Source organism: Aquarana catesbeiana, linkage group LG05, assembly GCF_042186555.1.
Source record: "Aquarana catesbeiana isolate 2022-GZ linkage group LG05, ASM4218655v1, whole genome shotgun sequence".
Classification (NCBI taxonomy): Eukaryota; Metazoa; Chordata; class Amphibia; order Anura; family Ranidae; genus Aquarana; species Aquarana catesbeiana.
In genome coordinates this window covers 119,937,778-119,963,336 of record NC_133328.1, presented here as the reverse complement: position 1 = coordinate 119,963,336, position 25,559 = coordinate 119,937,778, and the positions used below count along the sequence as shown (strand labels likewise).

Genomic DNA, 25,559 nt, shown 5'->3' with positions numbered 1-25,559 from the left:
ACATTATATAGTATAGAGTTGAGGTAAAACAAACAAAAGAAAAACAGAACTGTCATGTCTTCTATAACCACTTCAAGACCGCCGCATGACGATGTACGTCCTAAGTTTGAACGGGGATATCGTTGTTATGGCAGCAGCTAGCTGCCATAACCCCGGTATCCCCGTTTTCGTGCGGCGGCCGGCTTTCAGATAAAAGTGGTCCCTGCGGCGGATTCGCCGCGAGATCACTTTTATCGGTGGCGGGATAGGGGCCCCCCCCGCCGCGATCCGGTGCCCTCCACCGCTTACTGGAGCCGTCGGTAGCGGCGGAGGCGATCGCATCCTATCCTGTGGTGTGTCTGGAGACAAGTGAGGCCAAGATGGCGCTCACTCATCTCCAATACACTGCTGGGCGGAAGCGACGTCAATATGTCACTTCCGTCCACGCCCCTTAAAGGCACATTTTTTCAAATGTAATTTTTCTAAGTGACTTTTTTTTTTTTTTTTTATTGCATTTTAGTGTAAATATGAGATCTGAGGTCTTTTTGACCCCAGATCTCATATTTAAGAGGTCCTGCCATGCTTTTTTCTATTACAAGGGATGTTTACATTCCTTGTAATAGGAATAAAAGTGACACCATTTTTTTTTTTAAAACAGTGTAAAAATAAATAAAATATTGAAAAATAAATAATAAAAATTAAAAAAAAATTTTTTAAAACCCCCCTGTCCCGATGAGCTCGCGCGCAGAAGCGAACGCATACGCGAGTAGCGCCCACATATGAAAACGGAGGTCAAACCACACATGTGAGGTATCGCCGCGACTGGTAGAGCGAGAGCAATAATTCTAGCCCTAGACCTCCTCTGTACCGCAAAATATGCAACCTGTAGAATTTTTTAAACGTCGCCTATGGAGATTTTTGAGGGTAAAAGTTTGACGCCATTCCACGAGCGGGCACAATTTTGAAGCGTGACATGTTGGGTATCAATTTACTTGGCGTAACATTTTATTTCACAATATAAAAAAAAAAATTGGGCTAACTTTACTGTTGTCTTATTTTTTTATTCAAAAAAGTGAATAAGTGCGCTTTTAAGACTGCTGCGCAAATACGGTGCAAAAAAAAGTATTGCAATGACCGTCATTTTATTCTCTAGGGTGTTAGAAGAAAAACCATATATAATGTTTTGGGGTTCTAAGTAATTTTCTAGCAGAAAAACCTGTTTTAAACATGTAAACACCTAAAATCCAAAACGAGGCTGGTCCTTAAGTGGATAATCTATCAGCACCAGCTGATAAGACGTACACATAGGACACGCTGCTACCAGCACGGGAAGGGTTACTACAAGCTTGCTGGTGATTCCCGCCCCTCTGAGTGTTATTGTAGACAAGCTCGGCGACCAATCACAGCGCTCCTACAGCCCAGTTCTTCTCCAATGAAGTAGACGGAGTTCAGAAGAGGGCGGAGTTAAGGGAAAAGGTTGTTTTAGAATCCCGGGCGTTGGTAGAAGTGGAAGGCTGCAGTTGTCTGGGGTGAGTTATGGTAGAGCGGTGTATGGAGGTGCATGGAGGGTGCTAGGTGTAGAGGTGAGGGACACATGGAGGGTGCTGTGCACTGCTCGGTGTCTTCTCTAGGCTCTATACTTCCCGCAGTCACAAGAAGTAGTTGAGTAGTTGCTCCTACACTGTGTGCTGGGATCTGATTTCCAAGAAGAGCTGACCAGATAAATGTATTAGAACTACCACACCATCTTCTGGTAACAACTTTATTTCTTCTTATATTAAAGTGTCACTATAGGCACAACTCTTTTTTTGTTTTTTTTAAAGGGTAAGGGAGGGTTATAACCCCTGTCAGGTGTATGTTGTTTATATTTTTTTGTCATTGTGACCGTTTTGGGGAAAACGTCCTTTACTTCCTGTCCCAAAACAGGAAGTGAGAGGAAATCCCTCCAGTGTGAGGAAATCCTGGCGTGCCACCAGAACTAGTGTCCCCATTGGAAGATTTCCCCACCGACTGTTCTGGGGAAAACCCAGAGTTTGGGATTTTCTTTTGATGAGAACAGTAAACAGGACAAATAGAGAGGGTGGATCTTCCCAATGGGGACACAGACCGCAATAAAACCTGACAGGTGAGCGAATCCTCTCCGCTTTATCCAAAACTAAAAAAAAAAGTTTGAACTTCAGTTAACCTTAAGGGCCCTTTCACACAGGGGATCCGTATGTCCATTTTTCATCCTTCCGCTTTCGGATGAAAAACGGACATACATGTATCCCTATGGAACGTCGGATGTCAGCGGTGACATGTCCGCTGACATCCGACCCGCTCCAATCCGAAAAGTGTAACGGAGGAAAACCCTACTTTTCCATCCGTTATTGGATCGGGTGACGACGGACTCTACGGTCCATCATCCGATCCCCCATAGGGGAGAGCGGCGCTCTGACAGGTCCGTCGCTGCACAGTGTGCAGCGACGGACCTGTCATTTTCCTGCTCAGCGGGGATCGGCGGAGCGATCCCCGCTGAGCAAGCGGGTGTTCACGGGGCGGATCATCACTAATCCGCCCAGTGTGAAAGAGCCCTTAACCTGTATAGACAAATGACGACAGAGTGGGCAGATCTTGTTCTGGGATGATGTTGCCCAGTTTAGCTACGATCGTGGGACACGGGGCGATCCCAATCTCGTCAAAGATCACAGCCGATCCAATGTAATCAAGGAGATTCTGTTTATCGGCTCTTCTCGCCTCACACCATAGGCGTGCGCAAGGGGTGTGCCTGGGTGAGTTGGCAACCCATCAATTGTGGGCAGGTGACAGGTAAGCTGCGATCCTTACTTGCCGACCCCCTTTGTCACAAAGGCATATGTGTTGGAGCTTTGAGGTGCACACCCTAATACAATAGGCTGCGCACACCTATGCCTCACACTGACAGAATGTGAAGTGAGGAGAGCCAATCAGCAGCATTTCCTCGGACATGTAAGGGTAATCCGGGCACTGATTACAATTCTGCCCCAACAGTGCCCATCAGTGTAGCCTCTACTTCTTTTACAAAAGTTTCTGACAGAAACTAAAACTTTTTTTATTTTTTATTTTTTTTGACAAATTTTTGATCTTATTTTTTGCAAAAAAAAAACAAAGACCCAGCTGTGTCACTGAAAGAAAGCTCTATTTCTGTGAAGAAAATGACAAAAAATGAATTTGGGTACAGTGTTACATGACCACGCAACTGTCATTCAAAGTGTGAGAGAGCAGAAAATTGGCCTGGGCTGGAAGGGGGGTGAAAGTACCCAGTATTGAGGCGGTTAATGCAGGTGTTTTTATTAGTGAATAATTATACCACCACTGAAGAGAGAGAATATTCTAACTTAGAGCCCAACTCCTGACAACAATGCAAATTCCCCCACCCACCCACTCTGTGCCATGGTTTAACCATTTACCGTACGTCACGAGACTTTCATTGGTTATAATGGGATGATGTCTCCTCCCAGTATTGGTTTTTAGAGCTGGCAATGCTGTTTTCAGTAAAAGCTATCCTAACGGCTAAATAGCCACTGAAATGCTTTTACAAGTGTCAGAGGGGTACACCCCCTTTCCCATGCTCTCTTGCCCCACCAGGGAACCGCCCAAAGATCTCTATGGTCTAAGAAACCGAAAGAAATGCGTATTTTGTCACTTCTGGTTTTGCCGGTTGTCAACCATTACTGGTTTGAAAAAGATGTCGGGTCATACCGATCTTGCTGTGAGCTGAAGCATATAAGGGCAGAGAAGACATCTGGGATTTATTGCTTTTCACTTCCAGGTCTGTCCTTTGTACGGACCTGACAGCGGAGGGGTTTTACACACAATCCAGTGGCTGGAGCTACCGAGATTGCCTGTAGGCGAGTAGGACCCACGCTGTAAACAAGTAAATTTGTAAATAGATCTCTGAGAGATCTAAATAAATATTAAAGAACAAACGATAATAAACACAACACGTGAAAATAAAACAGTATGGAATATCACATCAGTGAAATAATAAAGTCCAAATAAAAATTAAAAAAATTTACAAAAAAGTGCAATGAAGCTAATAAATCCTTCCAGTGACGCGACGTGAATAAATCCACCACCGGGTAAATTGAATGCTTACCAACAGCAAGCTGTGAGACAGCTTGTAATAAAGACCAGGCACACAATCGTATTGGCGTCCTAATAAAATCAGCGATAAAGGGTCGGATAGCCAGGCAAACCAAGCAGATCAGGGCAGCTCCGTCCAAAAGATCAATATACAGGCAGCAGGGAGGACCCAAAAAGAATGAAAACACGGCTTTCCATAGCGCAAATCAGTGAGTTAAAACAGTTTATTAAATAGATTATTGCACTTACGAAGCAGCATAGGATAAAAATGCAGCAGCCGGCTGGCCAGCGAACACCTGTTCGAGACGAGACAGCGATGACGTCAGCGCGTCAACCTTCCGATGTACGTTTCGTCTTAGAAAGACGTTGTCTAGGGAACGGGCGACGCTCTGACTCATCGCTATAAATATACAAGGAAACCACGCCTCATTGTGAAGCATATGTGGTGACACCCAGTTTCCAAAAAAAAAAGTAAACGAAGAACATTAGATGGGCTTTTAAACTAACCTGACAGCGGAGGGGTTTTACACAGAATCCAGTGGCTGGAGCTACCGAGATTGCCTACTAGTTTTGCGCACAGACTCCTGCCTGTCAGGTGGATGCATTCAGGTGGCTGCAATGCCACCAATTTGCTTCCACACACCCCCACCCCCAGTGTTTGGGTGCTCTAAGTAATTTTTGTCGGGTGACAATCACGGAAAAATCACGCAAACAGAATTGTGGGATGCCTGTCGCCCAATAGAAGTACAAGAACTTATTTTGGGTGACAGGTGTCCCGTGACTTTACCGCGATTGTCGCTTGACAAACTGCTGCAAAATCGCACCAAGATCAGGGTGCCATTGAAAGTGACAGGGATCGCATGGGTGCCCCGAGAATTGGCGCTATTTCGAATCGCAGGCGGATTTTGCCAAGATTCGGAACGCCAAGATGTGAAGAGGTAAAACATTTGTTTCAGCTTTGGATAGCATGGAGAGGGATTAGATTACCTATCAGTTTTTATTGCTGTCTGTTCCTTCATTAGGGAGATTCACCCTCTCTATTTTTCCTGTTTACAATTATCACTGAAATTAAAAGAAAAGCTCAATTTTTGGGCTGTCACCAGTGACACCAGTACAGTAAGGCCCCTTTCACACATGCTATCCGTTTTTCATCCATCCGTTGACAGATGATAACTGGACATCAATTCATCTCTATGGAAAAACGGATGTAAATGGATGATCATCCATTTACATCAGTTTACGTCTGCATCTGTCATCGTCTGCTTTTTGAAACTGATCAAAGTTCCGTTTTTTATTTATTTTTACGAAAGAAAAATACAGTAGATCGGAAGAAAAACATATGCAAACTGACAAAATTAGGTGGTGAGGAGACAACATATTGCCTGCTCACCACCTGTCAAACACACTCAGATTGCTTTTCAGAGGAACAGCAGTGCCTGTTGCACTTGTGAATGAGCCCTTAGTTGCATTTGGCCTTAGGGCTTGTTCACACATAGTTTAGGGGTGGTAAAACTCTGCGGTTGAGTTGTCTTACCACCCTCTCTCCCTATTCCCTTTAGCTGCTGAGGCAGCAGCCAAAGGTGTACACATGCTGCAGCAGAAATTAAGCCCCCTGTTGCTTTTGGTGGGTGCTACTGCTTACCAATTGTGACCCATTCAAGTAAATGGGGCCATTTTGCAAGTGCCCCACAACTGCTACTTCTGCAATGAGGGATGAAAGCAACACAAAGCCGCCTGCTTTAACCCCTTGTTTGCTGTACTCACAAGGTTGCAGGACCCTTCAGAGTGGCCTCCGTCACTTAATGGGTCACACTTGGCAGCTGCTACACCCACCAACCATGACAGGGTGTATAACTCCTGCTGTGACATGTGTACACCCCTGGCCACTGCAGCTAAAGGGGGTGCGGTTGCAGTGGGGGTGATAAAAACACGTGTAAGCGATGAGGCTGCGTTCACACTGATATGCTGCGGTTTACATCTGCAACTTTCCTGGGTTTGCTGTGCTTTTCCTTAGACCCCTTTCACACTGGGGCGCTTTGCAGGCGCTACAGTGCTAAAAATAGCGCCTGCAAAGCGCCCTGAAAGAGCCGCTCCTGTCTCTCCAATGTGAAAGCCCGAGGGCTTTCACGCTGGAGCGGTGCGCTGGCAGGATGCTAAAAAAAGTCCTGCAAGCAGCATCTTTGGAGCGGTGTGTATACCGCTCCTCCACCGCTCCTGCCCATTGAAATCAATGGGCAGCGTGGCTATACCGCCGGTAAAGCACTGCTGCAGCAGCGCTTTGTGGGTGGTTTTAACCCTTTCTCGGTTGCTAGCAGGGGGTAAAAGTGCCCCCCTAGTGGCCGAATAGCGCTGCAAAATTGATGGTAAAGCGCTGCTAAAAATAGCGGCACTTTACCGCAGACGCACCCACTGCCCCAGTGTTAAAGGGGCCTTAGACGTCTATTCTATTCTGCATTCAGGTGCCCTTTTAGAAAGTGCACATAACCTGCAGGATATGATAAAAGTCTATGGCTAAACACAGGAAAGCTGCAGGTACACCGCACTGCTCCTGCTGTGGGTAAACTGTAGCGCATCAGTGTGAAAGCAGTCCTATACTATTATGCCCATTGTATTGCTTCACACTGACCTGAAGATCTCTTCTGCTGCTGGCACCACTCTGGAGACTGCTAGCCAGGATAGGAGATTGGGAACAGTTGGGATAGGAGCAGCACTACAGAGGAGACCTGCTTATGCTGCTCTTGCTCCCTACTACAGCTCCAACTTTACAAGTAATTCCTCCGCATTGCACTTGGCATCTGCATTGTCTGATGCTCTGGGATGGCGACCAGCAAGCCCAGACTGTGATCTACTGGTATCTACTGGTAGATCATTATCTACAGGTTGCTGACGCCCAGCTTAGATGCAGAAAAAAAAAATACTGCCAGTGTGTTTGGGAGAATAGTGTTTTGCTGCAAAAAATACCCGGTGCGCCTAAACGCCAGGCCCATTTAGCGTTTGAACATTTACTTATTCCAATGGCCAGAATAAAGCCATTTTGGATAATGGGTGGATCAACACCCAGATGCTTGAAATACATTTGGAAAATGCAGCTTTAGGCACGTTTTTAATACTGCTTTTTCCTCCCATGGAGTAAAGGTGTCTAGTGGAGAGAAAAAAAAAGGTCCTGTGTGCATGAGGCCGAAGGGTCTGTTCACATCAGCTGCTGCATTACAATGGCAGCTGGTGTGTGGCGCGATCACTGCACTGCTGGGTGACATTTTTACGAGGTTCACACTACTGCGGCTGCTATTTGAACCAATTTTCAGTACGATTATGTAGTGTGGTTTGCAAATGTTATGGGGCCCAAATTGTGCTGGAATTGCACCATGAGTAGCCTTTCCAAAATTGCTCCATGCTGTGCTGAATTAATGTAAAATGGTACCATTGAAAACAATGTGGTGTGATTGTCATGCAATCCTGTGCAAATCAAGTTGCGTTTGAAATCACACTAGTGTGAACCATGCTAAATTGTATCGGTTGCTGCATAGAGAAAAAGTACAGCCTGTGCAGAAAGTATTTTTGCTTTTTGGCGCACACCTCTGCAACATAGTGGTGTGAATCGGGCAGATTGGAGACAAGGCATTTTACCCTGTCTTGCGGTGGGACAGCCACCTAACACAGTCCCACTGCCTCTGATGTGAATGGGCTCTAATAGTGGGGATATCTTCAAATTGGGACACTAGTTTTGGTGACAACCAAGGATTCCCCCACTGTCTTACCTGCTAAAGAAAGATCTAGGTACTTAAATCCACCATCTGGATCCCATGCTGGCACCATTTTCAGCTGTGGGGGACCCCCAGTCCAGATGTGAAGGTTATCTCTAGCCGTCCCACTCCCCTAAAATTCTCTCACAATGAAGTCCCTACTTTTCTTGATCCTGAGAGGAGCCGCCACTGGATAGCCGATAGGAAGTGTCAACTTCACACAGGCAGTAATGTGGCTACCTGAAGAAGGACCCCACCAGGAGAAAACAAAACAGAAGAGAAGGATTGGGACCCAAAAGTCATGTGACTACAGGTTTATGAAAGTAAGGGAGTATTTAGATGTTATTTTAATAGTGTATAGAATTTTTTTCTTTTCCCAGCAATCAACTAGAGAAGAGAAGTGGTCTCCAAACTGCGGTCCATGGGCCAGATGCAGCCCCCTGCTTGCCCTTTTCTGGCCTTTTGAAGCACTATTTCTTCCACTGATCTGAGGCTGTATTCCTCTCACTGCCACCAATGATGGGGCTTTGTTTACTTCCACTACTCTGTCTGATCACCTTAGTCTGAAGTACAGTAAACTGGCCCTTTGTTTAGAAATATTGTAGAGGGTAGTGGGAGGGTTTTTCTTTTTTTTTTTTTTTTTTGCCTGGAGTTGGGCTTTAGAGCAAGACTGTTACACCACAAATAGACATTTTTGCTTTTTCGAAATACCCCACCCCCTCCAGAAGCTAAAGTGCTGTCTTTTTTTTTTTTTTTTTTTTTTTTAACTCCACCCCTACCCTAGGCTTCATTCTTGCCTAGTTGAGAATGACGTGTCCTTCACTCTTGAAGTCTTGTGTGGTATGCACATCATGAATTCTAGGGGTCATCTGCTCCAATACAGTGGCAGGAGGAGGGCAAGCCTTGTGGTGAATCATCATAGGAAGAGGCAGCCAGTTCCTGATGGCAGAAGCAAAGAAAACCACGTGGCACCCATTATACAGCATGGAATAGTGGATCCCAGCAAAGCAACGCTGGATTTGCCAAGCGTGTCAGTACTTTATTTTTTTTTTTTTTGAAGATAACCCAGCTTAGCCTCCCTGGCTGTATAATTTCAGATTTTTGATGCTCAAAGCGGTACAATGTTTTGCATGGAAACTTGGCGTTTTTATATTGTAGGCCTGTATTTCTTAGGACTAACACACTTAAATCTGTCCAAACCAGAGTCTAGTAAACATCCCGGGTATGATAAAGTTTGAAACACAAAATCATAAATTATAATAGAATAACTAAATAATTATAACAAATAATTAATATAATAATAATAAAAAATATTCAATAATGTAATCAAATCAAAAACACTGAAATTTGCTCAGTTGCAGAATTGTTGCTGTCATTACTTTCAGTGTTTAATGATGGATTTCCCCACGAATCACTATCGCTCAATTCTGCAAGTGATTCTAATTTAAGTTTTCTAGCTAGTCTAAAACCACTTTTGATGTAAAGGGACACTTTTTGGTTGCTATGAACAATCTCCAGTTTCCAGGCAGAAAACAGTATTTATAATATAAAACTGGACAAAAGGGAGGTGAAATAATTTGATACAGTACACTGTAATCTTACAGATTACGTTACTGTATATGTAATGTGTTTTTTACTTTTTGAATTTGGCGCTGTTCTGCGTTGCAAAGCTCGCAGGAAACGGAGCTTGGTGATTGATCCGGCGGAGGACAGCTCACACACACAGCGGGGGAACATCGCAGGATCCTGGGGATAAGGTAAGTAACTTTGCCTGGATCCTACGATGCGATCCTGAGTGTGGCTCAGGGTTAACGCTTTTTGGTACTGAAAATTCCCCTGAAGCCACACTCTGGATTACTGCTAAGGAGATTTAGCCTGGGTTCACACATGTGCGGTGCGAATTGAAGCTCAGGTTTCACTGGGAAGATAAAAATCTGCTGTTCAAAGGTTCATCTGCGGATCAGTGAGCAGGGAGAGGGGGAGGGGGAGGTGTAGTAAGGAGAAAATCCTTGTTCAGAACGCAATGCATCTATGCATTCCCATAGGAGATAGGCTTGTAGTTTGCACCGCAATGCCCAAAAAAACGCACACTTTTTTGTTCAATGCGCAGTGCGAATGCAACGCACATATGTGAACCAGATACATTCAAATGAATGTATTTTAAAATGTCCTGCGAATTGGATGCGGTATAAGCCGCATCTAATTCGCATAGGTGTGAACGGGGGCTAAATGGTAACAGATGAGGGAGTGGCATTCCTCTTAACAAAAGTTTTAAAAGGAGTCAGTCCTAGTTTATGACCCTCCCTCCTCCACTTTACCCTACCCACTTGCACTCTCAGAGAGATAAATAAAGGTTGCCCAAAAATTCCAAGATCCCACTGCAGCCTGGCAGTTCATATGTGCAGACATTTGCTTAGCTTAGGAACTCTGACACTCGACCTGATCTCTTTCTCCAGAGAAAATTGATTACTGTCCGTGATACTTTTTTTATTTGCACTAACATACAATTTTCAGGACAAGCTTTCGGGGTATGTCCCCTTCTTCAAGGTCCAAGCAGTACTGATTCACAATTTTTTAAGCAGAATGTTAAAGAAGAAAAAAAAAAAAAAAAAAAGAGAAAACCAAACACATACAAATCAATGCTAATAAAGATAGCAGCAGAGTTAGTGAGATAAGACAGAGGGAGAGCTAGGGGGGGAATGCGGGGGGGGGATACTAATCACAGAGCGGTCGTAAAACTTTAGCATAATGTGTAAGGAAACCAATATCTAAATTCAGGCCATTATTCTTCGTGTCAAAAAGAAGTATCATTCTTAGTTCAAACGTTTTCCTTTCCTGGATAGTTCTGAAATTCCCTTTAAGAACTAAGACATTGAGGTCTTCTATGGTGTGGTCCGATTGTGAGAAATTATGTCCCACAGGTATGCATGAACTGTCTTCTTTATGTTCTTTGATGGTATGTCTGTGCAAATTCATCCTCGCTTGCAACTTCTGTCCTGTTTCACCAACATAAGATCCTTTGCTGCACCTTTTGCATTGGATGAGGTACACAACATTACTTGAGGTACAGCTGTAAGATCCCATGATATTGAAGGTCCCATTTGTGTGTGTAACACTTTTGGATAGATTTATCTGGTTGCATAGTTTGCAGCGTTTTTTATTGCAGGGTTTGCTACCATTATTTGTGACTTCATAATCAGAGTGAAGTTTCCTGCTGATTAGTTTGTGTCTGAGGTTGGGTGGTTGTCTGAAAGCCAATAATGGGGGTTGTTGGAATATTCCTTTCAGAGTTTCAGAGTTGGAATATTTCTTTCTCCAGAAACCACATAATCAAATGCCTAGGCACATGTGACGTCCAGCATGGAGTCCTGGAATAGCAGTTTCTAGGGCATTGGTATTTTAGGACTGCTAATATCTTTAGTTATCTTAGTGCCTTAGGAGTGAGCTGAAATACCTTTATCCTCTATTCCCGAGTAGCCTGTACTTTTCTTTGGTTTCTAATGCTTCAGGATGTGTTGGTGCCCTTAACATTCTTTTGTACAATGCAGGACCACTAGGCTTCATTATATGTGATGAGGAAGCCACGACTGGTTGAGTGGTGAGAAGTGACTTTGGGGAACCGGTCATTTGGTGAGGAGGAAGCCTGCAGGAGCAAGGTATAAGACCCCATTCACACGTGTGCGACTTTAAAATCGTACGATCCCCATTGTGACTTGATGCGACTTAGGATGAGTGTGACTTTGTTATGACCTTGACCAATGTAATTGTTTTGTTTGTTCTCTACAAAGTCGCTAGACCTATGCAGAACTGAAAAGTTTTAGTTTCTTTTTCAACGAATTTCAATTTTTCAGAATGATTTGAATTGGGCAAAAATTGATCAACTGATTCGAATTCTGTGTCGAAAAACAGCTGGTGGTTAAGGAGCTGGCCGAGAAGCCGGTTGCCGAATCCTTAACAACCGATGACCTATCAGCTGTCAACGGGTTTCCCCACTGACAGCTGAATGTTAACAAAAGAAGGCTGGCAATGGGGGGAAAAAAAAAAAAAGTAGCAACATTTTGAAGATAAAATCGCATGGGGTCCCCCGAAAATCCATACCAGACCCTTATCTGAGCATGCAGCCTGGCCGGTGGTTGTGGGGGGGTCTTTTGGCGGGGGGGGGGTATCGGAATCTGGAAGCTCCCTTTTAAGAAGGGGTGCCCCCAGATCCTGCCCCCCCCATGTGAATGAGTATGAGGTACGTAACCCCTACTCATTCACCAGAAAAGTGTAAAAAGTTAATAAAAACACAACACAAGTTTTTGACAATGTCCCTCAGTGTAGATCCATTGTCAATCATGACGCTTGCTGCCACTGCCAACCTGAAAAAAGTCTGATAAAATAAAAAACCTCGGGTCACGAAGAAGGCTCCCAGCGTATGACAGCTCTTAAAGCAGTGTTCCGCCCACTGCTACAAAAATTAAAAGCCAGCAGCTACACATACTGCAGCTGCTGTCTCTTAATAATAGGACACTTATCTGTCCTAGAGTCCTGCAATGTCGGCACCGCAGCTGATGTTTCCACCAGTTGACGGGTGCTGCTGCCGCCATTGCGGGTAAGGGAACCCAGCAGTGTAGCCTTACAGCCTCATGCTGGGAACTTTACTGCGCATGCGCGCCGCTCCTCTCTACTACTCGTCCAGCGGCAGGGGGAGGAGGTGGGAGCCCAGCAGCGACGTAATAGGCCACGGCCCAGACTCCCAGAAGAGGGAACAGGATATCTGCCAAAGACAGGTATCCGCCCCCCCCTCAGGTGCCACATTTGGCAACCGAGGTGGGGGGGTGGCGACAAATCAGCGGAAGTTCCACTTTTGGGTGAAACTCCGCTTTAAATAACTAACCACCCCTTATGACGTCACCGACCCATTGTGTCCTTGGTTTATGACGTCCCAAGGGGCGATACCATTCCTTAGGGCTGGTTCACACCACAAAAAAGCACTCCAATTCCAGATGCGTTTCTGCACGTGCGTTTTGGTGTAATTATGGTGTTTTTTTGATGTGTTGTTTTTTTTGTGTTTTTTTCTCTCTGTACTGGGGTCCGGTGCGTTTTTGATGCGTTTTACCTCAATCCAGTGCAGGAAAAATGCAGCATGTTCTACTTTTTTTTTTTCCCCTCTGGAACTGACTGCAATGGTGTGAACTATACTATTGGAAACAATATAACCTACTTTCCCTTAACGTCTTTCAGGACAGCACCTTGAGAGCGTGGCTCCACCCACTTGACAGGAAACGCACCTCCACCAAACTTTAAAAGGAGGCTCCTTCCCACTTATCATCAGTTTATGTGTTTCCTCCGGCGGGAACACATGTGGGAGTTTGGAGCTCTCAAGGTTCTGTCCTGAGAGAACAGGCTCCCTACTCCACTATTTTTTTTTTTTTTTTACCTACCTCAGGAGAGCCGATTCCTCCCATTTTCCACAGGCTTACGGGTGCCGGGTGGATGGGCTCCTTCTCCCTCGTCAGTGCTCGGGGAGAGCCAGGACTGCTCCGGGTATTGCTGCTCCCAGGCAGGGGCGTCAGGCATGTCAGGCGTTTTGGTTTGTTTTTTTCTTGCCTGCACATGTTTTTTCCCTGATGCCGCCGCCATCTTGGGAAGGGCAGTCAGAGGACTGCATCCGCCGGATGTGAGGTATCCGGAAGTGGGGCGGCATCCATGGAGCAGGCGCCAGGCGTCATTTCCGCCGGAAGCGCAGGGGGAGGAGGGAGAAATAGGTCTGGTGCGTATTTATTTCCGGTTCCTGTCCGGTGGTGTTTTTTATTTTTGATGCAGGGAGAGGGGGGGGGGGGGGGAACTGTTTTTTTTGTTTTTTTTTTTCATTGCCGGCATTCTTTTCACAAGGCTTTTGTGGGTCTACATTGAAGTCTCTATGGCCCTCAAGTCACATGAAAGTCGGGCCAAAGTAGTGCAGGAACTACTTTAAAGTCGCTGCGACTGTATGCGATTTTTAGTGGGAAGTTTGTCAGCGCATTATTTCTATTATTACATTGTAGTAATAAATAAAATAGTACAACTCACCATAATGCAGAATTAGTGGGAGCCCTGAGTGTGTTACTTGCCACGTCGTCTGCCACCAGATGCGGAATGTCACTCGCCACGCTACCTGCCACCAGATGTGGATTGTCACTTGCCACATCACCTACCATGTTGCCTGTCACCACATGTGGAATGTCACTTGGCACATCACCTGCCACGTTGTCTGTCACCAGATGCGGAATGTCACCTGCCACTTGCCACGTCACTTGCCACGTCACTTGCCACGTTGCCTGTCACCAGATGTGGAATGTCACTTGCCACGTCACCTGCCACTTTGCCTGTCACCAGATGTGGAATGTCACTTGCTACGTCACCTGCCACTTTGCCTATCACCAGATGCGGAATGTCACTTGCCACTGCATTGGTGGCAGCACTGGTCCATCTAGCACAGAGGGGTGCCGAGTGAAGGCAGGAGAGCGGTGAGAGATGTCATCTTTCTGCTCCGTGCCGCACTTCCGACATTGAGGCTGACCGGGCAGAAGAGTTGTGATGCGGGGGGTCGGAGAGAGATGTCATCTCTCTGCTCCCTGCTGCACCTCCGACATTCAGGCTGACAGGGCAGAAGAGCAGCGATGCAGGGAGAGATGTCACCTGCCATGTTGCCTGCCCGCTCGCTTATTTCTTCCACCCGGCGCTCATATGCCGGCTGTCTCATGCCAGCTGCCGGGCTCTCTCATGCTGCCCACCCGCGGCCCGGTTGCAGAAAGGCCACGGCCCGGTAGTGGGCCGCAGCTCGGGGGTTGATGACCCCTGGGTTGGGGGACAGTTAAAAATAATAATGGTGTCTCTTAGTAAGAGGGACAATGTCCATGGATAAAAAGTCTTTTAAAAATCTTTAACGTGGGAGTCCACCTAAAAAAAAAAAAAAAAAAAAAAAAAAAAAAAATATTTAAAAGCCAGCAGCTACAAATACTGCAGCTGCTGACTTTTAATAAATGGACACTTACCTGTCCCAGGGTCCAGCGATGTCGGCAGCCAGCGCCGATCACTTGCTTGACTCTCGGCAGCTGCCGCCACCATCCTAGGTAAGGGAATCAAGAAGTGAAGTGTTGTGGCTTCACTTCCCGGTTCCCTACTGCGCATGTACGAGTCGCGCTGCGCATCGTAACTGGTCCCCGCTATCTCCTGGGACCTGTGTGTTTCCCAGGAGACAGCGCAGAGGGACGGGAAGAGGCGTAGACTCCCGTGGGAGTCTATGCCAGGAAGTGGGTGCAAATACCTGTCTTAGACAGGTATCTGCACCCCCCCTCCCCCCTGAAAGGTGCCAAATGTGACACCGGAGGGGGGGAGGGTTCCGAAAAGCGGGAGTTCCATTTTTGTGTGGAACTCCACTTTAAGAATCTTTTTAAAGAGCAAAGGAGTCCATGATCCAGCACCAAGAGCAGCCAGTGTAAAGGAGCTAGAAGCAGTCGGTGATGCACAAAAGCAAAAAAAAAAGCACAGCGCTTTGAAGTGCAGTATGTGAGGCCATTTCATGATCATAAAAGTAAACTGGGTACTCACAAAAGGAATACAAGCAAACTCATTGTAATCAAATCTCTGTGTTCATGTCCTGAGGAAGGAGCATGCATGCTCCGAACGCAGAGCCCCCTCTTTTACCCTGCACCCGGAAATGACGTCGCTCTCGAGTCTCCAGCGTTCTCCGTTGCCCAAGACAGGCTGCGAGTGCCAGTTTTCTGTCAAAATAGGCAACTTGTCAAACTCCAACTACTTCGGGGTTCTTTAAAACATCAATAATTGGAGATTGACGAATTACTGTTTGGACACAATACCGGCAACTGAATAGAGTCCGGTGCACGATATTATGAGTGCAGATTGTTACTCAGCTCCGATACTAGCCAACAAAATGGCCGTTTCTGAGGTGACGACAACTTTCTCCTCGTTAGCCGCTGTGCTGTCAAATCACCTAAATCTTCCTGTACCGGGCTGTATTCGGTTGCGAGTGTTGTGTCCAAACAGCAATTCGTCAATCTCCAATTACTGATGGTTTAAAGCAGTGGTCATTAACCCTCTCCTCAGGGCCCACTAAAAAGCCAGGTTTGCAAGATAACTGAAATACATCACAGGTGATATAATTTGCTGCTCAGTGGTTGCAGTATTCTAGTCTGCATCTCCCCAAGGTAATACATAAAACCTGGCCTGTTAGTGGGCCCTGAGGACAGGGTTGATGACCACTGGTTTAAAGAAACTGGAAGTGACGTGGTTGGAGTTTTTGACTAGTTGGCTAATTTGACAGAACACTGGAAACCACCTGTGCGAGCCGCCAGCTGGACCCCAGAGACACGGACGCATAGAGAGATGTCCTTTGGATCACACTGCAGGATCTTCTTTGATTACAATGCGTTTGCTTGTATTCCTTTTGTGAGTACCCTGTTTACCATACTTTTATTATCATTAAATGGCCTTTAATTACTGCACTTGGAGGCACTGTGCTTTTTTTCTTCCTTTTGACAACAGAGGCTATAACTTGTGATTCTTATACTTTTAACAGACAAAAAGAAGCCGAGGAAGAATGAAAAGTAATGTAGTCATTTACATCAAACACAGGCAGATATTTAATCAAATGTCTGCTTAGAAGGTACAATTAAAGTATTTGCTGTAAATAACTTTGTTGGCCAGCTCTGTTATATAAAGAGCTGATCTGTGCTGACAGTCTAGGATTAGGCCATCCTCTGAGACTGCTTATTTCACAATCTCTCCACACAGTAAACTTTGAAGTATTTATAGCTGTATTTCCACAGACAGCCATGTGCCTGATTTCCATACCATGGTTCAGTATCATAAATCAGACCTACAGTATATGTCCTGGTAATAAAAAGATCAGACTTTCTCAACCTATTTATAAGTATATTTTAATTAGTGTTCAACAAGTGCCTTTTGGTGTGTTATAAAATTCCAAGTCCTTTTTGTTACATGTGCACGTTTGTCAACTAATTTTTTTATAAATGTTCTCTGATAATTTGTAAAAAGGAACTGCATTTAGGAAGCTGTGCCAAAAAAGTGAGCAGACAGAGGGTAAAGCCTGAAGCCTAGTACACGCAATGTCAATGATTGTCCCCCACCCCCCCCATTTTTTTTTTTTTAATTTTTTTTTTTTTATGTACAAATACTGTACTAATTACATGAAAATCTTTAATTCTGTTACTTTATAAGAGAAATTTTCATGATGTTCTTTCAGATATTTTTGCATGAACTGTTGTGATCGGCTCTTGAAAGCCTCAAACTAACAAATAGATTATCTGATGATCACTCAATGCATTTTTTTTTTTCCATACAATATTCATAGTGTATACTAGGTATAAAGGACTAATCAGTATTGCCTATGGCAGGGATATGCAATTAGCGGACCTCTAGCTGTTGCAAACTACAAGTCCCATGAGGCATAGCAAGACTCTGACAACCACAAGCATGACACCCAGAGGCATGATGGGACTTGTAGTTTTGCAGCAGCTGGAGAACCGCTAATTGCTTATCCCTGGCCTATGGTCTCCCTCTACTTATTTTTTTTTTTTTTTTTGTCCCATTTAGGGCTGCAACTAACAATTATTTTCATAATCGATTAGTTGGCTGATTGTTTCAATTAATCGGCTAATAACCTTAAAATAAAGTGTGGTGTATAATTTAGTTAATATGTAAAGCTTAAAAAAAAAAAAAAAAGCAATTTATTCTTAAATCTCTATGCAGTGGTAAATATAAATAACCAACTATATGGTTAGGGAGCACTATCTGTAATCCACTCTAAGAATAGCAGACAGAAGAGATACAATGTGTATATACTATTAGAGGTTGAATCTAGTAAATATCACTCAGAGATCATTTTTTTTTTTTATTTAACCACTTCCCGCCCGGCCTGTAGCAGATTGAGGGCCGGGAGCTGGTTCTGTTAGCCTGACTGGCCATCATATGACGTCCAGCAGGATAACATGCCGGCGCATGCCTGCAGCGCGGCGATCGTGGCGTCTCAGTATGACACGCCGCATCTCCGTTAATGGTAAGAAGCTTCTGATGGAGGCTCCTTACCACGTGATCAGCTGTGACCAATCAAAGCTGATCATCGTGTGGAAGAGGAAGTGGCAGTAAACGGCATTCCTCTGTTCGCGCTGACAGGGAGAGCCGATCGGCGGCTCTCCCTGTCAGGGGGGGGTTCCTGTGCTGATTATCAGCACAGCCCCCATCAAATGTACCCATCAGCTGCCAATCAATGCCCAGCAACTGCCAGTCAGTGCCCAATCAACTCCTGTCAGTGCCCACCACAGTGCAAATCAGTGCCCAGCATTAACACCTGTCAGTACCTGCCCAATCAGTGCCATCTATTCGTGTCCATCAATGCCATTTATCAGTGCCGCCTATCAGTGCCCATCAAAAAACGCAAATTGCGGTAAACGTGCAATACATGCTTTTCTGCAGCGTCTCCATTGAAGTCTATTGAACCAAAAAGCAAACAAAAGCACCATTTTGCATTGAAAAAAGTCCTTGACCCTTTCCAAATACGCAGCGGTTGAAAAAGGCATAGATGTGATCATGTCCCATAGGAAACCATGTTAAATGAACAGAGGTGGGAACCAGGCCTAAGACATTTAGTAGGAGCAGCACGCTTTTTTTTTTTTTGTATCGCCTGTCATCACGGGGTTAATAAAACTACAATTAGCCCTTTTATAGTACAAAAAGAGCAGATAATCACTACTATAAGGGGTCCATTTATACTATGAAACAGTGAAAGTTTTTATATTCTCTCCCTCTCCCTCCGACAGACATGAGGAGAGCCGATCGGCTTGCCCCGGGGAGGTCTGTGCTGATTGTTTATCCGCGCTGGACCACCAGGTATGCCACCCCAGACCACCAGACCACCAGAGAAGTGCCATTCGGTGCCCATCCCCCAATGCCTGCCATTGCCATCAGTGATGCCCATCAATGCCATCTATCAGTGTCCATTGTTGGTGCTGCCTTATCAGTGAAGGAGAAAACTTACTTATTTACAAAATTTTTTAACAGAAACAAAAGAAAAACTTTTTTTTTTTTTTCAAAATTTTAGGATTCTTTTTAAATTTGTTTAGCAAAAAATAAAAAAACGTAGAGCTGATCAAATACCACCAAAAGAAAGCTCTGTGTGGGAACAAAATGATAAATTCTGTTTGGATACAGTGTAGCATGACCGTGCTATTGTCGTTTAAACAGCGACAGCACTAAAAGATGAAAATTGGCTTGGGCAGGAAGGGGGTGTAAGTGCCCGGTATTGAAGTAGTTAAAGTGGGGTATTTGTTGTATTAAAAAAAAAAAAAGTGTTGTACTTGCCTGCTCTGTGTAATTGTTTTGCACAGAGCAGCCCTGATTCTCCTCTTCTGGGGTCCCCCATCGGCACTTCTGGCTCCTGCTGCCTTCAGAGTGCCCCAATAGCAAACTGCAAAGTATAGTATAGAGCAGGGATATGCAATTAGCGGATCTCCAGCTGTTGCAGAACTACAAGTCCCATGAGACATAGCAAGACTGACAGCCACAAGCATTAAACCCAGAGGCAGAGGCATGATGGGACTTGTAGTTTTGCAACAGCTGGAGGTCCGCTAATTGCATATCCCTGGTATAGAGGGCCCCTATAGCAAGGTTAAAAAAACTTCTGCCTTTAGAACCACTAATTTCCTGCCCAGGACTACATGTCCCTTGAGGCATTGCTCCTCACACATTCATAAGTTCTCGAGCACTTACTGACATGTATGTATGGTGTACTGAGCTGTATCAGTGCTGCACTGTTTTTCCTGATATGTAAACAAATACATTCTGTATGCAGGCCAACTAGTCGGCTGGCCAATTAATCGATTTTGAAAATAGTTGACAACTATTTTCATAATCGATAAGTTGTCGATTAATCCATTAGTTTCTGCCCTAGTCCCATTACTGATTTTCCATACCTTGCTTGGCGCTGTCTATGTGGAATCAGCTATCTTGACAGAAGCAGTAGAACAGTGAGCAATACAGCAGTGACTTCACCAAATCTCACTCAAAATTAGTCAGAGGCAGCAGTGCCTTAGATCTCATACTGCAGATATACATCTATGAAGTTGTTGGTACAGTATTGGCTAGGCACACTCGCATACCAGGAGGTTCACTTCTAGAAGAATTCCAAAGAAAAGGTAAGTTTTCAGGATACTGGTTGGGCGTGTTTAACACTTCTATATGTTCTGTATAATGTTAACAAAAAACTTTTTTTTTCTTTTTCCCCGTTTTACTTTAACCACTTGCGGGGACCATCCACCGTACATATACCTTGACATGGCGGCCACTACCTAGTGCGTGATTTGACACTTCCGGGCTACATGTTTAGAGTTAGAGGAGGTCTAGGGCTAGCGCTATTGCTCTCACGCTAATGATCGAGGCGATACCTCACATGTGTGGTTTTCATATGCGGGCCAGACTTGCGTATGCTTTCACTTCTGCTCGTGAGACGGGGCACTTAAATTTTTTATTATTTATTTTACTTTTTATTTTTACACTGTCCTTGAAGAAAAAAAAAAAAAAAAAAAAAAAAAGAAATGGGGGGGGGGGGGTTGTTTTTTTTTTTACAAAAAAAAAAAATTCCCCTTAAGAGCACTGGGCAGAAGTTATGTTTGACGTTGCTTCTGCCCTCCAATGCTATGGAGCCGAGCGGGGGCCATCTTTCCCTCACTTGGCATCCCAGGCAGTGAGGGGAGTCAACGCGGTCGTCTCCGCCGCTACCGACGGCTTCGGTAAGCGGCAAAAAAGGCCGGAGTGTGCCCCTCCTGCCCCCAATGAAAGTGATCTTGTGGTGAATCCGTCGCTGAGACCACTTTTACCTTAGAGGACATATAGGCACCTAACCCCTCCTCCTTCCAGGAGTACCTCAGTTTTTTCGCCAGTGTCTAAGGTGTTGGTCACAAGTGAAGATGTGCTCTGAGCAGCTCCACTGGAGGAATCCATGCTGGATTTAATTAACCTCCAAAGACCAGATCCATCCAAGCCACTGAGGCCTAAAGATGGTACCTGGGCCTTGCATAGTAGAACGAGGTTTTGCCTGTAATACCTCTCTTTGAGGGCTGGACCCCAGGACTCTTTTTGGCCATGCTACATTACCTAAAGTTGCTCCCGAGGGGTGCTATACAGGTCCAAAGGAGTGAAACCCCTATAATAGGGACCCGGTCTTTGAAGGTTTATTAACGCAGCCCGCCGTGATGGGTGAAGTTTGGATTTGTCTGTTACAGCAGTATCCTGCAGCGAGGAAAAGGTAAGGGAAGAAGCCTAGGAACTGTAAAAAGTTCACCTATGCTTTTTACTTCCATATGAAAAACATTGTATGCCTTTAAAGCCTCCACCAGAGGGAGTAAAATGCACATACCTTGATACGTTGCTTCTCAGCAGCTCTGTGTCCAGCTATAACAGCGTGTGTGTCCCAACAGCCGAGGGGGGGTTCTTTATTGAACAAATAGCGAGTTCCTCTCCCCCCTGAGGGAACTAAGGGGCTGGGAGTACAGCAGCAGTTTATATACAACATATGGTCATGTATAACGGCTCCTGCAAGAAACTACATTGTCTTGCAAACTTTACCAGAAGCCGTACCTACTACTGCTGATAAAAAAAACCCCTCCCCCCCATGGTGCGGTGGGGGCTTCCCTATGGGTATTACATTAGCCATGTCAGACCTGCCTTTTATAAATCATGTTGCGCCCCAGACCTTGTACAGAAGTCTGGCAAGAGTGCCAGATGGCGATCGCAGCCTCCTCTTCATCGGGTCTGCATTTGCAGACCCGAATGCTGTCCGCACGGACTAGTGTTCATTTTTTTTTTTAAACAAGGAGGGGGGTGGGTTGTTGGAAAGGGGTGTGGCTTAAAGCAGGCGGTGCCTTGCGCGGGACGTAGCGTCAACGTGGAGCACACCCTTAGGGGCGGAAGACGCTGAGGATGCCAATGAGGCTCACACCTGAGGCTTTTAAAAACAGATGCTCTCATTATCAAAAGATCTCTATCAGAGCAACTGAAAAGAGGAAGTCTGACACACACGGACATAGGAGCGCTGGGGCACGAAAGGGATGTATACAGGCATTTCCAGTACAGGAAATGCATTGGTACTCAGCACCAAAAGCTGATCTTCATGGTGGCATTGTTTTTTTTCTAGACTATTGCTCAGCAAGTAGTACATTTTTCGTTTTTCTTAAAGTGCCTCTGCTTTTGTGCTTAGCAATAGGCTTCCAGAGTTACCACAAAGTTACCAAAAATTCCACCCCCAGGTGCTGGGAACTCCAGTCATGCTTCCACACTGTCCTCCTCTCCGAGATGCCAGATATGGCAAGCCAGGGTGAGTCATTGAAACCAATTGGTGGTGCAACTGCTTCTCACACTTCAGCCCCTGTATACGTGACTGAAGATGCATTTTCCTCTGCCCTGCAGGGCCTAGAAGGAAGATTAGCGTCTTTAATCGCATCCTCCATCCAAATGGATAGGAAGTGTGCTAGATCCCCCTCCCCCCACCTCAAACCCTTTACCAAGGGAACAGTGTGTACAGGATGAGGTATTACCCTCAGGCGATCACGAGGAAAAACAAGACGATTATTCCTCTGCGGAGGAAACGACAGTTGACAGTTTCAGCCTCGCAATCTGAGAGATTGCTGGTACAAACTCTTACGGAGATGGTTCGTTCCACTTTTATGCTACCCCTAACAAAGTCAGCTAAAAGTTCAGTTTCTTCCTTGGGTTCTTTAAAACCTTTACAGCCGTTTCATGCGTTTCCTGTCCATGCATTACTAGAAAAGCTTATTTATACTCAATGGGATCACCCGGATAAGCATTTTCTCCCTCCAAAGATTCTCAGTTCTCTATCCCATGGAGGAGAAAAGATGGAATGTACCAGCAGTTGACGCTGCGATTTCCAGTGTGAATAAAACTTTAACTTGTCCAGTAGACAATGCACAAATGCTTAAAGATCCAACAGATAAAAAGTTGGAATTCCTGTTAAAATCCTCTTTTTCATTGGCAGGGGCCAATGAAAAAGATCCTTCAGACCAGCTATCTGGAAAGTGGTAACGACAGATGCCAGCCTTTTTAGGCTGGGGAGTAGTACTAGAGAAGACAGCTGTCCATGGACAGTGGTCAAGAACGGAAAGAGCCTTGCCCATCAACATCCTAGAGATTTGGGCAGTGCGTCTGGCTCTGAAGGCCTGGACTTTCAGGTTACGGGATTGTTCTGTCAGGATCCAATCTGACAATGCTCCAGCTGTGGCCTAAATCGGTCACCAAGGGGGCACCAAGAGTCTCTTAGCGCAGAGAGAGGTGAACCATATTCTAACTTGGGCATAAAGGAATGTTCTGTGCCTATCGGCAGTCTTCATTCCAGGAGTAGAGAATTGGCAGGTTGACTACTGGAGTCGCCAGCAGTTATTCCCAGGGGAATGGTCTCTTTACCCCGACATTTTTCCACCTGTTTGCCAAAGATGGGGGACTCCAGACGTAGATCTTCTAGCATCCACATTCAACATGAAGTTAGTCAACTTTGTGTCCAGGACAAGGGATCCACTCGCATGCGGAACAGATGCGTTGGTAACCCCGTGGGATCAGTTCTTACTGATCTATGCATTCCCCCCTATTCAGTTGCTGCCTCAACTCTTTTGCAGGATCAAGCTGGAAAGAAAACCGTTAATTCTGGTAGCACCAGCATGGCCCAGAAAGTCATGGTATGCAGAAATCGTAAGGATGGCAGTGGAGGATCCATGGTCCCATACACTACGACCAGACCTGCTCTCAGTGGCCGATATTCCATCCTACTTTACGAACGCTAAATTTAACGTGGGCTTTCCAGGTCAGTTATCTCCACCTTAATGCAAGGAAGCCAGCTTCCGGAACTATATGTTACAGAGTCTGGAGGGCTTATGCTTCCTGGTGTGAATCTATGGGTTGGCACCCTCGGAGATATATCATAGGCAGAATTCTTGCCTTTCTACAATTACGGGTGGAGAGGAAGTTGGCCTTGAGTATTATTAAGGGCCAAGTCTCAGCCTTCTCAATCTTATTTCAAAGACCGCTTGCTACGCATTCTTTAGTCCGGGGTTTTATGCAAGGGGTGATGCGGATTAATCCGCCAGTTAAATCGCCTTAAAAACAGCCATTTGAACCGATACAGCATATTCCCTTAGTCCTTATGACAAGGAAGTTGGTGTTCTTGGTTGCTATATCCTCAGCAAGGAGGTTTTCGGAATTGGCTGCTCTTTCTTGTAAAGAGCCATACTTGATTATTCATGAGGACAGAGTGGTGTTACGCCCTCGTCCAGACTTTTTGCCAAAAGTGGTTTCAGGTTTTCACCTGAACCAAGATATTGTCCTATCATCGTTTTTTCCAAAACCATGTTCTAGGGTAGAGAAGTCTCTACATAGTCTTGATGTGGTGAGAGCAGTGAAAATCTATTTAAAGAGAGCTGTTCAGATTAGAAAGACTGATTTCTTATTTATTCTGCCAGAGGGTCCTAAGAAAGGACAGGCAGCGTCGAAATCCACTGTAGCTAAGTGGATTCGGCAGGTTATAGTTCAGACTTATGGTTTAAGGGGAAAGATTCCTCCTTTTTCAAGTCAAAGCGCACTCGGTCGGTTAATGCTTCTTGGGCAGTGCGTCACCAGGCCTCCATGGCTCTGATCTGCAAGGCCGCAATTTGGTCTTCAGTACATACATTCACAAAGTTTTATCAGGTGGATGTAAGGAGGTATGAGGATATCGCCTTCTGGAGCAGTGTGCTGCAGGCAGCAGTATATGTCCTCAAGTCTGGGGGTACCCTGCAGGTTGTCTCTCCCTCCCCTCAAATAGCATTGCTATGGGACGTCCCATTAAGTTATTACTTAGGCTCTGTGTCCCATGATGTACGATAAAGAAAATAGGATTTTTATAACCGCTTACCTGTAAAATCCTTTTCTTGGAGTACATCATGGGACACAGAGGTCCCTCCCCTCTTTTGGGGTTTAGATATATTGCTTTGCTACAAAAAACTGAGATACTCCTGGAAGGAGGAGGGGTTATATAGGGGAGTGAACTTCCTGTATTGGGTATACCAGTGTCCATCACCTGAAGGTGCCTATATACCCATTAAGTTATTACTTAGGCTCTGTGTCCCATGATGTACGATAAAGAAAAGGATTTTACAGACAAGACGTTAAACCCCCCCCCAAAAAAAAAAAACTGGATTTTTTGTAACTAGGTGGGCTTGTGTCTTTTTTCAACCTGACTAACCATGTAACTATATGTAATGTGTGTATGGGATACCAGGATGATCCCAGTGGAACGGAAGGCACTGCTACTACAGTGATTGCTGCTAACTTCCAGGTCCAATACTGAGTGGCTGCTCTGCTGCTTAGTGAACATGGTGGCGACTACTACAATGATTTCCAGCTTGGCCAATGGAACTGCAAATGCAAAATAGTCAAAACTTAAACTTCAGCTTTGGGGACCCATGTAAATTGTTTTTTTAATGCATGCATAAAAATGCACTAAAGTGTATGTGTTGTGATTCCCCATAATAAAGATAGTGTCTGTTCCCATCTCTGTGCTGCGCTGCAGTGCAGTGTATTTTGAAAAATACATGGGGTTTTTTTTTTTTTTTTTCCTGAAACAATTGGTTCCTGGGCTTCTGATGCTCTCCATAACGCTTTGTGAAAGCGAGAGTAAACACAGCATTT

The 25,559-nt window shown here is 45.1% G+C and overlaps 1 protein-coding gene across 5 annotated transcripts in view; it reads left to right on the top strand.

Moving 5' to 3' along the window:
• Positions 1 to 1,413: 1,413 nt before the first annotated feature.
• Positions 1,414 to 25,559, top strand: part of GSDME (gasdermin E) — a 502,502-nt gene continuing 478,356 nt past the window's right edge. For 2 of the 5 annotated variants that reach the window (XM_073630124.1, XM_073630120.1), the window contains exon 1: positions 1,414 to 1,508. The gene's annotated coding sequence lies outside the window, so the exon portion shown is untranslated. Of the gene's footprint in view, positions 1,509 to 7,526; positions 8,150 to 11,374; positions 11,483 to 16,139; positions 16,260 to 25,559 lie in introns of those variants that run through there. The other 3 variants (XM_073630121.1, XM_073630122.1, XM_073630123.1) reach the window with 3 other exon arrangements.